Source organism: Anomalospiza imberbis, chromosome 15, assembly GCF_031753505.1.
Source record: "Anomalospiza imberbis isolate Cuckoo-Finch-1a 21T00152 chromosome 15, ASM3175350v1, whole genome shotgun sequence".
NCBI lineage: Eukaryota > Metazoa > Chordata > Aves > Passeriformes > Viduidae > Anomalospiza > Anomalospiza imberbis.
Window position 1 is genome coordinate 14,944,921 of NC_089695.1, and position 12,872 is coordinate 14,957,792.

Below are 12,872 nucleotides of genomic sequence, written 5' to 3' on the forward strand. Positions count from 1 at the left end.
TTTGCAGCTAAGAAAGTTCTATACCTCAAGCCAACACGGAAGTCCAGCATGAAGTGAAACCAGGCAAATATACATTAAGAACAAAAACCCAACCCAAACAACCAAAAAAAAACCAAGACCTCTCACTTACACACAAGCCTCGTGTGAGGTTTTATTTGTGTTGCCATGGCCTAGATGACACAGCTAGATGACTGCAAACTGTTCATGTCACACCTTCAGCCATGCTCACACTTCTAGAGCCACGACGACATAAAATTAATTCAGCTCAAGAAGTCAGATCAAAACTGAGATGTGGCTCAGTAAACCACAGGTTGCAGGGCTGTTGCTTGCCATTGTCTAGCCCACAGTGTGATTTTTCAAGTTATGTAAATGCTGGCCCTTTTTACAGAGCTCTTGCAACAGCTCTACAAACCCCAAGGGGAGCACATCCTTCCCCTTGCACAGGAAGCGCCTTCCAACCACATCGGGCACCCCACACAACACCAGCATTTCACAGAGCTGCCCAAGGCAGATTAAAAGGTCAGCCAGAAGATTACAAATATTTAGAATGAACAACCAAAACTACCACCCAAGCAGCTACTACAGAATCAGAGCATTTAACATTATGTGTGAATAAAAGACTGAGTTTAAAGGGATGGTGTTGTACAAACAGAAGTTGGGAGTTACACAGGTTGCATACAAAGAGATACAAAAATTATAAGCTTAAATAATTCATATCAAAATATTTCAAATGTCCCAGAATTTTCAAAAGTCTGTGGGTTTGTCAAATCCATAAATTTAATCAAAACTCTGAAATTAGGCTGCCCCCTGGTTTTCTACTAGGTTCCTTTTCCAAGTAGATCAGGATGTAGGGATAGGGATGAGTAGGAACTGACTGGTTTTCATTCTGTCATAAAAATACCCACGTAAAATGACAAGTGCCTGATATCAAATTACATTCTCAAAACTGTCAAACCTTTTTCAGTCATCAACAACAACCAAACATGTATGACAAGAAGGTAACTTTCACTTGAGCTTTCACTTTCTTTAATTACTCCAAAAAGTGAATTACGTGGACAACTTAATACTGAAAGTTAACTTGAGGGCCACCACATCCAAATTAAACTGAAAAATTCTGCCTCCCAAACTCACTCACACATACTTGAATCATAGCAAACTAAAAAGTGCAGCATTTAGATTATCTAAAAGAATAATTAAATTTCAAATGCTGCTAAAACAAAAGCAACACAAACTTTGAAAACCACATCATGTCGCAACGGAAGTGCTGAGGAGCAGCCACTGCAATTCCACAGCACCTTCTGTCCCTGAGTGACAAAAAGCCCGACACTAATAAGAAACCCTTTAAAATTAACTCCACTAGAAATGCGGATGTGTTAAATAAAGGCTCAGTTGTAATGGCTGCCAAGTTCTAACAGAACGAAATAGAGGCAAGCAAAGTCCATTGCTCTAAGCTCATTATATTGTAAAGAGCTCTCACAATACATTATTTTGATTAGTGTAAAAACAAACAAAAAAACAACCACAACATTAAACCTCTAAAACCTTTAGATAAATGATGATGACAGGAGTTGCTGGATGCTCACACATTAGGGGGAAAAAAGTGGGTCATTTGTTGTACAAAGCCAAAACATAGACTGGGGAGCCACTTGTTTGTGTTTCAAAATTTTTTCCCATGATTTCAAACATCTCTCTGTTCCAAATTAGAGTAAGAAAATGAACAATCTCAGGAAGACTGTCATGGTTTAACCCCTGCTGGGAGTTAATATCACACAGCAACTTGCTCACCATCACCCCTCCCAGTGGGATGGAGAGGAGAAGTGAAAAAAAAGGTAAAAACCTTGGGCTGAAATAAGAACACTTTAATAAATAAAATTATGATAGAATAGTGATAATAACTGTGGTGAATGGCAGATAATAACCAAAAAAGGACAGAAAAAGAGAGGACTAAACCCAAGAGAAACCAGTGCCACCATGCAGTTGCTCACCTCTCACTGACCAATGCCCATCCAGTCCCTGAGCAGCAATCGGTGTCTCCCAGCCAGTTCCCCCCTGTTTATACTCTGGCCATGAGTTCTGTGCTGTGGAATATCCCTTTGCCCAGTTCTCCCAGCTCCCTGTGCACCTGCTCACTGTCAGAGCACAGGAAACTGAGAAGTCCTTGATTTAGAGTAAACACTGCTTGGCACCAGCTAAACCATTGGTGTGCCATCAACATTATTCTTGTACTAAATCCAAAACAGCACTGCAACCAGCTACTAAAATTAACTCAATTCCAACAAAAGCCAAGACCAAGAATTTCAGATTTCAGATCTTAAGCTGTGCTATTTGACCAAAACAACCTTTTAAAAAAAGTCTTATTATAACTGATTGTTCATGGAACATGGATTGTTCATTTTTGTTTTATAACAATTATATTTCAAAAATCCCTGCCTCCCCTGGCACACCCATTTTGTTAGTCGCATACTCCTTGTTAGCCTTAAAGAAAACAGTAGAGTTGGCAAAAATCAATTAAAAAAAAGGGAAAAAACTCCTTCAGGTTTGTCCCAGCTCATTCCACCAGCAGAACAGACCATCTTGAGTGTGATCACACAGCACGGATCCTCTCAAAGATAACACACATTTTCCCTTTCACAGAATTTTTTTTCTGAAGTTTTATCACAACAAAATTTTGCCATTTCAGCTGAAGCTGTGAATTCTGCCACTTAAACCAGTGTAACTGTTGCTTCTGCACCAACATAAATACAAATCAATCACATCACAGGCGGAAAATATGCCCTGGTAAAGCAGCACAAGGGGAAGCAAAAATCTGCACCCATTTATCCAAGCAGGTACAAAATTACATTAAGAGAGAAAAGTCTGTACATTCAGAAAAGCACTAATCATAAAGTTACTTAATAGTTACAGAAATAAACTGGAATACCTGCAAAAGTAAGTTATTCCAAGATTATTGCCACCAAAAATCACCACAAAGTAATTCCAGTCAAACCAGAACTTCAAAACCAGACTTGATCCTGCAACATTCAGCCTCACATCTGTGAACAAGATGCTCATTCTGCTACAGCATCACAACCTAAAATACTTGGCAAGATTGACTAAAATCCAAAAGAGAGAATTTCATCTTCTGTTTCTCACATCTATGAAACTCTAGTTACTCTGGATACATCCATTAACAAGTGGATTCTGGTCTGTAGTTTAGTTTCCACATTAGATTATTTTCCAGTAATAGATTCTGAAACTAAAAATATCACCAGGAAAACCTTTTGTTTTCCTTTGAGATAAACTTGGCTAGACAGGCTTTGAAAAGGAAAAAATATTTAAAAAATAAACCCAAACAAAATACAAAACATACAACTCCAATCTGTAGCTGTAGAAAAGTTCAGTGTCACAGTCCAACAACTAAAATTAGACCCATCAGCTGGGTTCTACCCACTCACTCCCTTCTTTACACCTGTTCTGGTCTGAGGAGCAAAAAGAATTTGAATTACATAAGAATCCCATTCTTCAAAGACTCAGATCCTTCTATCATCAGTTTGGGGGGGAGAGAACAAAGGGAAGCAAAGGGAAGGAACAGGATAAAAAGGTTGATCAAATATGCACTTAGAAAATAATCTCCCTGTGTGATTCTGTAGAAAAACAAAAACAAACCTAGAACTCAAGAGTACGTGAGTCACCAATCCATCAAAAGGGCTCTCTCACTCGCAGAAAGTGCCAAGGAAAGGAAAAGACTGCCTTGCTCCCATACAATTTAAACTCGCTAACAAGACAGCAATCAAAGATTTCTGCTGAGAAGGGCAGATCCAGCGAGATACCAGGAGCAGGAACAAAGCCCTGGAACACTGCAGACGTGCACAGCAACACCGGCACTGGCACCCAGTCACTGCTGCCAGTAATGCTCACTCCTAGATCACTGGAGTAGTTCGGGAATTTCAAATAATAACCAGAGAGTATTTAGCCTTCCATTTAAAGGTTTAGAGAGTCGGCCACCAAACACACAGCTCAATCTTGCTGTGTAAGCAGTTGACAAGAACAAACAACATTTTTTCCCCGTTATTTTTTCCCTTTTTTCCCCCATCTGGTCTAACAATATGGATTGCTCTCCAGCTGCTGCAGTGGTGTGCCTGAAGAACTGGTATTTCTGCCTAGAAAACACAGTAATTCCTACATTCCTACTCATCCAAGACTCAATCAGTTGTGAATTGTGGCACAGCTAAGGTTAACCATTCCAAACAAATACAGCATGTGTTCTGCAAAAGCAAATGTTACTGCAAAATAAATTAGGTCAAAGTCTTCTCTGTTCTCAGGGACTTCAGTGAACATGAATTCACATTAAAGGCATATTAAAAATGGACAAAAGAAACTACAGAAGGTCAACTGCAAAGAATAAAAAAATAGTCTACATTTCCAACTTTCATTAATTCTAGCAAATTTTATACGAGGGGAAAGAAAACCAATCCAGGAAATGATGATAGATATCACAGAGCTGTGAAGATAAAGTTTTCTTTAAAGATTTATTTCTCAAGTACATTTATACACTATTAACAGTTTCAGCCCACTCTCAATTATATAGCAAGTGCATTATATTATTTATAGGTAGCCTGTAAAACATCCTGTGGCTTTTATTTCTCATAATGAGCAGGTAAGACAAAGGAACTGAACTCAGGGACTAACACGTGTTAACAAATCCACCAGGTATGCAGCAAAATCCTTCCTTCTGTGGATTCCTATGGGATCCACACTCTGCCTGCACACGATCAGTTCAAACCCAGTCACACTAAGAGGGGCTGCTGGGTTTTGAGATCACAGCTTAGCTGGGCATCTGAAAGACAGCAAGCTAATGCATTAAAATTAAAATATAATTTAAAATATCTTTAATTAAAATCTTCAGAAGAAAATCTAGGTTGACTCAACAAACCAAACTGCTCCAAGGTCCTTTCTGGCTCCCCAGTTTCTCACCGGTTCAAGGTTTGGTTTATTAACCAGTTATTCAGCACTTTTTTTTGCCGTCACAGCCCGTGTTTGCAAGCCCACACCTACAAGCCTGCCTAACCACATTTGTATCAGCACATTCTGAGAAAATCTGGGCAGCAATCCCAAAGCGCCTCTGCAGAGGAGAGAATACCCAGAGGAGCTGCACACCGAGCATTAACGAGAGCCTGAGATGATGCAGTGACATCCCACCCCAGACCTCAGGAACACCAGACACACAGACAAAGCTCCCAAAAAACCCTGCAACCCAAACGTGTTACCAGGATGAAGCCACACGACAGGATGAAATACATTTCATCCCCCACAGTTGCTCAGACAGTTTTTAGTCATTTCAGACACAGCCTGTGTTTAGAACCTGCAATAACAATAACTAGCTACCAGACTGGTAAGAAGTTAAAATAGAAAATAAGACTTTCAAGATTTCTTTAGGTCAGCACTGATAAAGTTTCCATCACCGCTGCTGCCTTATCTGTTTTCAGAATCATGTAAATAAAGCTTCGAGGCCTGTGAAATAGGCAGGTCAGCTTCCTGCAGCACCAGACTCGCCTGACAGAAATATCAAACGCACAGTGGAAATACCCAGAAAAGTTCCCTTTAAAACATGCTCAAACTCAAGATACGCAACCAAAGAATTCTTCCAGAAAAGCTCCTCAAGATGAAGTACCCACTTCTGAGTGTTCCTCCCAAGTATGCTACTAATTACAGAGCAGCAGGGCCTCTCTGAAATGAGAGATGCTGGAAGGGCAGGGAAACAGGTACAGGCGCCTGAAACACGATGAAGCACAGGACTTGAATATACACTTAAAAAGCAAAACGATGGTGAACTGTCCACTCTAACCACATCAAACACTGCCAGGTGCATTTGGAGCTAAAAATGGATTCGAAAGAGTAAATCACCACATGGGTTCCAGAGGAGGGGAAGTGGAGCCATCTGCACTGTTTGAAGAGGAGGAAACCGGCCCAAGTTTAGCAAACAGCTCGGAGAAGGTTTGTGCGAGCACAACACCAAACACCAAGCCGGCTCACAGAGTTTTCCAGGACACACCCATCGTTCAGAGCTCAGGGGCATGATGCGCCTTTCTGCCTCTGCACCAAGGGCTCCAGCTGCCAGACTGGACTGAGACACGGATCTCTGCCCATCCTCTCCCAGAGGAAGGAATTCCCCAGTATTTCTTCCAACGAACTTGTTCACTTCGTGTCTCTGTCAGAATCAAGTGGCTCTAACATCAGCAGATCCTCAAGGCTGATGTAAACAAAGCGAATCCTGGGTTTGGATGAGCAGCAGTTTTATATCGCTCTGTAAGGTTTCTGATGAACTTTCTATGTAATTGTGGTCCCAAAGACAACCATTTCCTAATGAGTTCAGGAATTAAACACTTAAGTGATATTATGACTCAAAAACAAGAGCTGATTACCAGTTATTAAAGGTAACTAGAAACAAAAAAGATACAGTTCCTCACGCACAGGCCCCCTCCTATCTAAGATAACCATCAAAAAAAAGCCAAGGTTACAGATAAACCAAAGTCACAGGGTGCAATAGCTTTGACCACCCACCTAACCAAAGTATTTTTTTCCATATTTAAATCTATCTTCATTAACCCTACAAGAATGATTAAAATGTCATTAAGAATTATTTCCTTCTTCTCCTCCCAAGTTTCACCTCTACGGACACATTACAAACACAGACAAACCCTAGCTGAAATATACATGAAAGTATCCAAGTCTGAAACACAAGTTAACAGAAACTCCTCTACTAAAAACTGCGTAAGAAATAAATACCACAACACCTACAGGTTTCGAAAGAAGGGTATTCTGAATGAGATCACAAATGGCTAATATTTATGAGTCAAACATATTACACAAATCTCACTTTTCTTTGGTATATTTTGCCCATAGCTTCTAACATTCTCCTTCATTTGCTGATACTTGCATCATTACACACACACAAAAAAAAAAAAAAAAAAAAAAAATCACATTTTTTTCACATTATTCCCCCAATCACATTATTTATGCACCGGGTCCCACACACACACCCCCAAAAAGACAGCATAACCAGAAGGTAAGAATCCCTCTAAGAGCTCCATCTGTCACAAGTATACTTGGTACACAGAACTACTCCCGAGCACAGAAGAAAAATGAAAATTCTCATCACAAACCTTATTTTATAAGGCTACAGAAGGTCTCATAAAACCGACTGACATGACATAAGTAGGGAAAATGGAAAGAGCCCTGTTCTCCACGCCACGGGCAGGCTGCTCCTTACATAAGCATGACCATATGCTCCAGGGCCCGTCTCCAGGAGAGGTGCCCGGCTCCGCTCCGGGGCTCAGCCGTGACGGCACCGGCCGGGCGATGCTCAGCCGGCTGCGGGCACCGGAGGGCAGAGCCCGACCCCAGGCAGGGCGGGCAGCACCGCAGCCCTCCGGCCAAGCTGTGTCAGGGCTGCAGAAGCCCGGAGCTTATCCCCACGGGCAGGCACCGGCCGTGCGAACCGCGACCCCCGCTCCCCAACACGACACTTATTCCCCGCGCGGCGCAACTCCCGCGCTCAGCGCCGGCGCCGCGGGCAGCCCCGCGCATCCTGCCCGGCCCCGCTGAACTCCAGTAACCCCGGCGGCTCCCGGCGCCGGCGGAGGAGGGGAGCGGGGAGGGGAAGGGGAGCGGGGAGGGGAAGGGGGGCGGAGGGCGGGGAGGAGCGGGCGGGGGGCTGCGCGCAGGGAAGGCCGGGGAGCCCCGGCACCGGCGCGGACACGCGCGGGAACGGCGGGGGCGCGGGGGGCGCCGCGGGGGCGCGCGCGCGCGTGCCTGAGGCGGCGCGTGTGAGGGAATCACCTGAACCCGCGGGGTCGCCGCCGCCTCCTCCTCCTCCTCCTCCTCCTCCTCCTCTCGCTCCCGGCTCCCCGGTGGCGCGGCGGTGGCTCCGCGCTTCTCACACCGACGGCGGCGGCGGCGGCGGTTCGGTGCCCGGCGGCAGAGCGGCTCCTCGAGGCACCATGGCCGCGCCGCGCCGCCTCAGGGCGCCGCCGACACCCCGCGGCCCCGCGGACGGGCGGCCATGGCCCCGCTGCCTGCGCGCGCGCGCCGCCGCCCTCCGCGCATGCGCACGCCCCGCCCGCGGAGCGGCTCCTCCGCCCCCGCCCCAAACCTGCCCGGGGGGTGCGGAGGGAGCGGAGCGGCTTTTTGGGAGAAAAGAGCCAGGATTGGGGTTGTAGAGGGCTCCCCGCCCGGAACGGGGTCTGTCCATAACGCCGGGACCCTTTCGCCCGCCCACACCCCTGAAAGGCAGAGGTTGGGGTTTAAATTGCGGTGGGAGCGCAGGGGGTTGGGTCCTCTCGGGACGTGCGGACTCGCCAGGGCAGCTGCGGGGCTCGGAGATGACTCAGAAAAGTCGGTCAGCAGAACTGTAGGTAGTGTCTGAGCAGATGTTTAAAAGGCAGCCCTGCTATTTTAATAATACTCCTTACTGGCCTTGTGGAACGCGAAGTGCTGTATTACTTTCAAATTCTAAGGCTGACTCTGTTTTTTCCCAGTGTTGTACTGCAGAGCCTCCAGTCACCTTCGTGGTGAGTTCAACCAGAAAAGCACCAGATTTGCTGTATTATTGCACTGTCATTTTTCAGCTGGAGACCCGACCCAGGGGCTGCTCCCTCACAGCACAGCCCAGCACAGTGTAGTTTCATACTTTGCAGCTCACAGATAGTCTCACCAATATTTACTCATCCTCTCAGGGTTGCATGGACAAGCCCTAGAACACATTCTTGAATGCTATGGAAAATATTATGACACAAAAGGAGTAATGCTTTTTACCTTAGTATTAAAAAAAAAAAAAATACAAAGCCACATTGTCTGGAACATGGAAAAAAAAAAACTTTGCTGTGGTGAGGAATGAGGGAATACACTGAACTGGAAAATCCTGTAGTTCAGTAGGGTTGGGCTGGCCAACTTAATAATTGCTTTTTTCCTTCTGTCTGTAATGAACTGGAGCATTCACAGACATAGGTATTAACAATACCTCAACACAGCTCTTTAACTCCATGAAGCAGATATTAAAATAAAGGGTTTGGGTGTCTGTTTGAATTGTGCTTCGTAAAATTACTTTGTCTTAGTACCTGAAGGTTTTCAAAACACCAGGAGACAAGGGCAGTTTGAACATACCCATCCTCAGATGGTGCATTTGGTATTCACCCTGGGCCAGTCTCCTCAACTCCAGTCACTCCAGAATGCAGCAGGCAGGAGATCAAATGGCACAACTGACAGGAGTCTCCCAAACCTCTGCAGGTACCATGGAACAGCTCAGCACCATTTTTTACAAGCTTCAGATTTTAATACAATTTAAACAAAAACAGCAGGCTTTGTACTGCAATATGTTTACTTCAAATCTATCTGTTTAGGCAAGCGTTCCTAAATTAAATTTAGAAGGAGCAAACCTGTAGACTCAGCCAAACAAAGGACACCCACATGTGATTATTACACTCTGTGCTCTGGTCAGGCTTAGGAGGTTCACTGAGTCCCTTCTGCACAGGGCTTTTCTGACTGCTCAGTGTCTCCAGTGATTGCAGCTCTTGTTTTACAAATCTGTTTATTAATCATGCCACTGTCAACTAATCCTTTTCTTGTACCTGGGGTAAACACTGCTCCAAACTCGATTTCTGCAGAGAACATGGAAAAAGCTTCACCAGTCTCCAGCCGCCCCATTCTTCTGGCTCAGCCCACTCACAACTGCATCCTGTTCCACACTTGCCAGTACCCCACTTCTTATCACAGGGAATATAAACCAGCTGTCATATAAGGCATAAGGATTTCAGCTCCATTTCTAGGGGCTGCTTGTCTACTCATGCCATACATGGAAAAAAACCCCATGAGTCACTTCTTGTCTATTCCTTGTGGGCTTGGTTCAGTGCTGACTGAGGTTGGGGTGATTTCTAAGTCCTAGCTCTCTACAGTGCTTCGGAGAGAAAACAGCAAGCAGCAGAGAGAGACAAATACATATTCACAGCTGTAGAAAACAACAAGTATTTATAGGAGTTGGAATGGAAATATCTATTATTATTTTAGAAGTAATTATGTAATGAAAATATTGTAGAGTTCCCGCTTCAATTTGTTAAGCAAACAATAGAAAATGAACCCCACATTTATTTCATTCTATCCTCTCTCAGCATTTAATTCTGAAAATATGTTACTTCACAAAAGCAAAGGTTTTCTAATGAGCAGATCAGGTATGTGGCATTACTACTGTCTTGTCAGGCATGGCTTTTTAAAAGCACCCCGTTTTCTGCTTCATTTCTCCAGAATTTTGAAAGCTTCTCCTGCATCTGACACTGGGTGGCTGAGAATTCTGAACTCAATGATTATTCATCTCTCATTATCAACAAAAGCCTTTGGATTCCAGAATTTCAGTGATCAGCAACTGAGGACTGAAGGGCACCACTGTGGTGACATCTCATTAAAACTTTGGAAAGACTTTCTCAGAGTTCAGATTATGTGGAAGCTTGATTTGTCCATGCAGATGGACACATGCCAGCACCCCAAACTGCTTACAAAGAAAATCCCTCAGAAGAATTCTCAAAGAGCAGCAAAATATGCTGATGTGGAAGGACACTGCATGCATAAGGTGGACAATAACATAGGCAGTTTTATTGGAAGCTTTTTATAAACCATTGTTTCAAAAAATATCCATACATACATATGCAAAAGCAAAGGAATGTCTTAATGAGTAGGCTATTGGACAAAAAGTTAACCAATGCAAAAATTAAGATTGCCTGTGAAACCTAGTTTGGTACCTCGTGCATAATACTGGTGGCAGCCAGTCCCCAGAGCCTTTGTGTTCCTTCTTTCAATTTTATCCCATTCACTAAACAAAGGAACAAATATACTTTAATTAAAGTTTAATTCCTGCAGAAACCCATACCCATAGAGAGAACTCGGGAGCATTACTGGGCAGTGGCAACAGAGTCAGTGCATCTATCTCTGATTTAACTACTCTCACTCTAGAATCCCATCTCAAAAATTCCTGGTTTTCACTATCTGTGACCCTATTTCCTAAATTTCTCGCCATCACTTAGCTTCTCATCATCTCCTAATTTTTTCCCTCATTCTTGCTGCTTTTAAGAGCAGAATTCAGCTGGTTTCTCAATTCCCTATTTGTTTTCACTCTTTTCAGGAAACCACTCCTTCAGTATCACTGATAATTAAATCTGTCCTTTGATTACATTTATCTTTACCTCTCTCATAATGCTGGACAGTGCTGACTCCAAACACATCAACAGCTGCTGTGATTTTCAACATACCTAAAAGAAAGCCAGAGCAATCTCTGTGTTGGGAAGCTGGAGACCTGTGTGGTGATGTAAGGAAAGGGATGAATCAGGTTTTGTTCGGTGAACAAAAGCATCACAGTTCTTTCCCAAGATCCCTTGCCAGTGGGGCATAATCTAGAATACAAAGAATCGAAGTAAATAAAATAAAAATCATTGGGCTGAATAGTGGCAGAAGAATAACAGTTGCATTCAGGAGGTGAAAAATCATATGGTACACGGGAACAAGCCTCTGGTATTTATATAATCTCACAGTGCCAGCATTCACTAAATAATCCTGAAAAAACTCCTGTAAGGAAACTACATAAATAATATTCTAACTTCCCCTTTACTGATAAAGCAACTGAGACAGAGACTGTATTAGTAATAACCTGAAAATGCGCTTCACTTCAAACTGGAGACATTTCCGAGTCTCCAACCGAGCTGGCAGCTCCTGAAGCATCACTGAGCTCTGGGAATGCAGCGCTCGGAGTTGTGCCCGGAGTGACAGTGACTCAGAATCACAGGGAGCACTCCCATGCTGCATTTCTGGGGCACAGGGATGGCAGTGTCCAGCACACCCCGCTGCCTGCTCTGCTGCAGTCACTGGTGATCAGCAGGGCAGGAGGCTGCAAACACTTGGATGGCATCGGACCTGCAGAGTTTGACATTCGCAGACATCACTGCCTCATCCACCTGCTTAGAACAAATCATAAACCAGAGAAAGGGGACTGGGAAAAAGCAATAAAGTATCATAGGATATCATAAAAGGAGGCATTAGGGGAAAAGCAAAAAGCATAAAACAGACTGAGAATAAAATACACTGGTACCAAAATGTATTTTAAAGAGTATTCTATTCTTAGTGGAGAATATGGGCTCTGCTCTAGATGTTTTCCAAACATAGGTTCAGTTTAGAAGTGGGGTAGAAGGGCTGGTGCATATTCAAGTGAGTTTTCTGAACCAAAAAGAAATTTGGAAAATAAAATACAACAAAACTTTTAAGATCTTGAAATCTGTGCTGTTGACCCCGTCATAGTCTGCAGCACATTAACAACTGCACTGACTCTCCCCCATTAAAGTCACTGAATAAACAAATATTTAGCATCTCTCAGCCCTGCAATATCATCACCTTTTGCTTTCCAACTCCTTCTTATCACAGAGATGTGATCTAATCTCTTAATTCTCAAAGCAACCTTTTGAGGTTTCCACAGTTTTCAGCTTTAAATGATGATTTCAAAGGACTCTTACCCAGCATCTCCCAGAGCTGCTAGTGGGAATTTTGCTCTTTTATATGCAGCATGAACAGCAATTTAGGAAATGAGCTCCTGGGCTTCAGTACTTATGCACAGGAGCATATTGCACCAAAGGATCAGAAATGCATGATGTGAACATGAGGCATGGGAAGGGAGCCAGCAGGCATCAATCTGACATGCAGCCACTTCTTTTATTTCACCCTGGAGCATCCCAGGATGCAGCAGTGCACATCAAGGTGAAAGGAAACGTGCATTTGCTTTGAAATTTTCCCACTGCTCTTCTTTCCTCCTTGCCCTGCTAATTTACCACAGTGCAAACCCAGAGAGCCCCACCATGAAACAC

General features: G+C 43.8%; 1 protein-coding gene and 1 long non-coding RNA gene across 3 annotated transcripts in view; one reads left to right on the forward strand and one right to left on the reverse strand.

Annotated features, from left to right (window-relative positions):
• The window catches only part of RNF145 (ring finger protein 145), a 46,787-nt gene extending 38,807 nt beyond the window's left edge, over nucleotides 1-7,980 (reverse strand). Inside the window, exon 1 of one of the 2 annotated variants that reach the window (XM_068206030.1) lies at nucleotides 7,819-7,980. The gene's annotated coding sequence lies outside the window, so the exon portion shown is untranslated. Of the gene's footprint in view, nucleotides 1-7,142; nucleotides 7,438-7,818 lie in introns of those variants that run through there. The other variant, XM_068206031.1, reaches the window with a different exon arrangement.
• A 172-nt stretch (nucleotides 7,981-8,152) lies between these two features.
• On the forward strand, nucleotides 8,153-11,484 carry LOC137483160 (uncharacterized). The gene is made up of 2 exons (XR_011004381.1): nucleotides 8,153-8,393; nucleotides 8,517-11,484. It is a non-coding gene; the product is annotated as an uncharacterized lncRNA (long non-coding RNA).
• The last annotated feature ends 1,388 nt before the right edge of the window (nucleotides 11,485-12,872 follow it).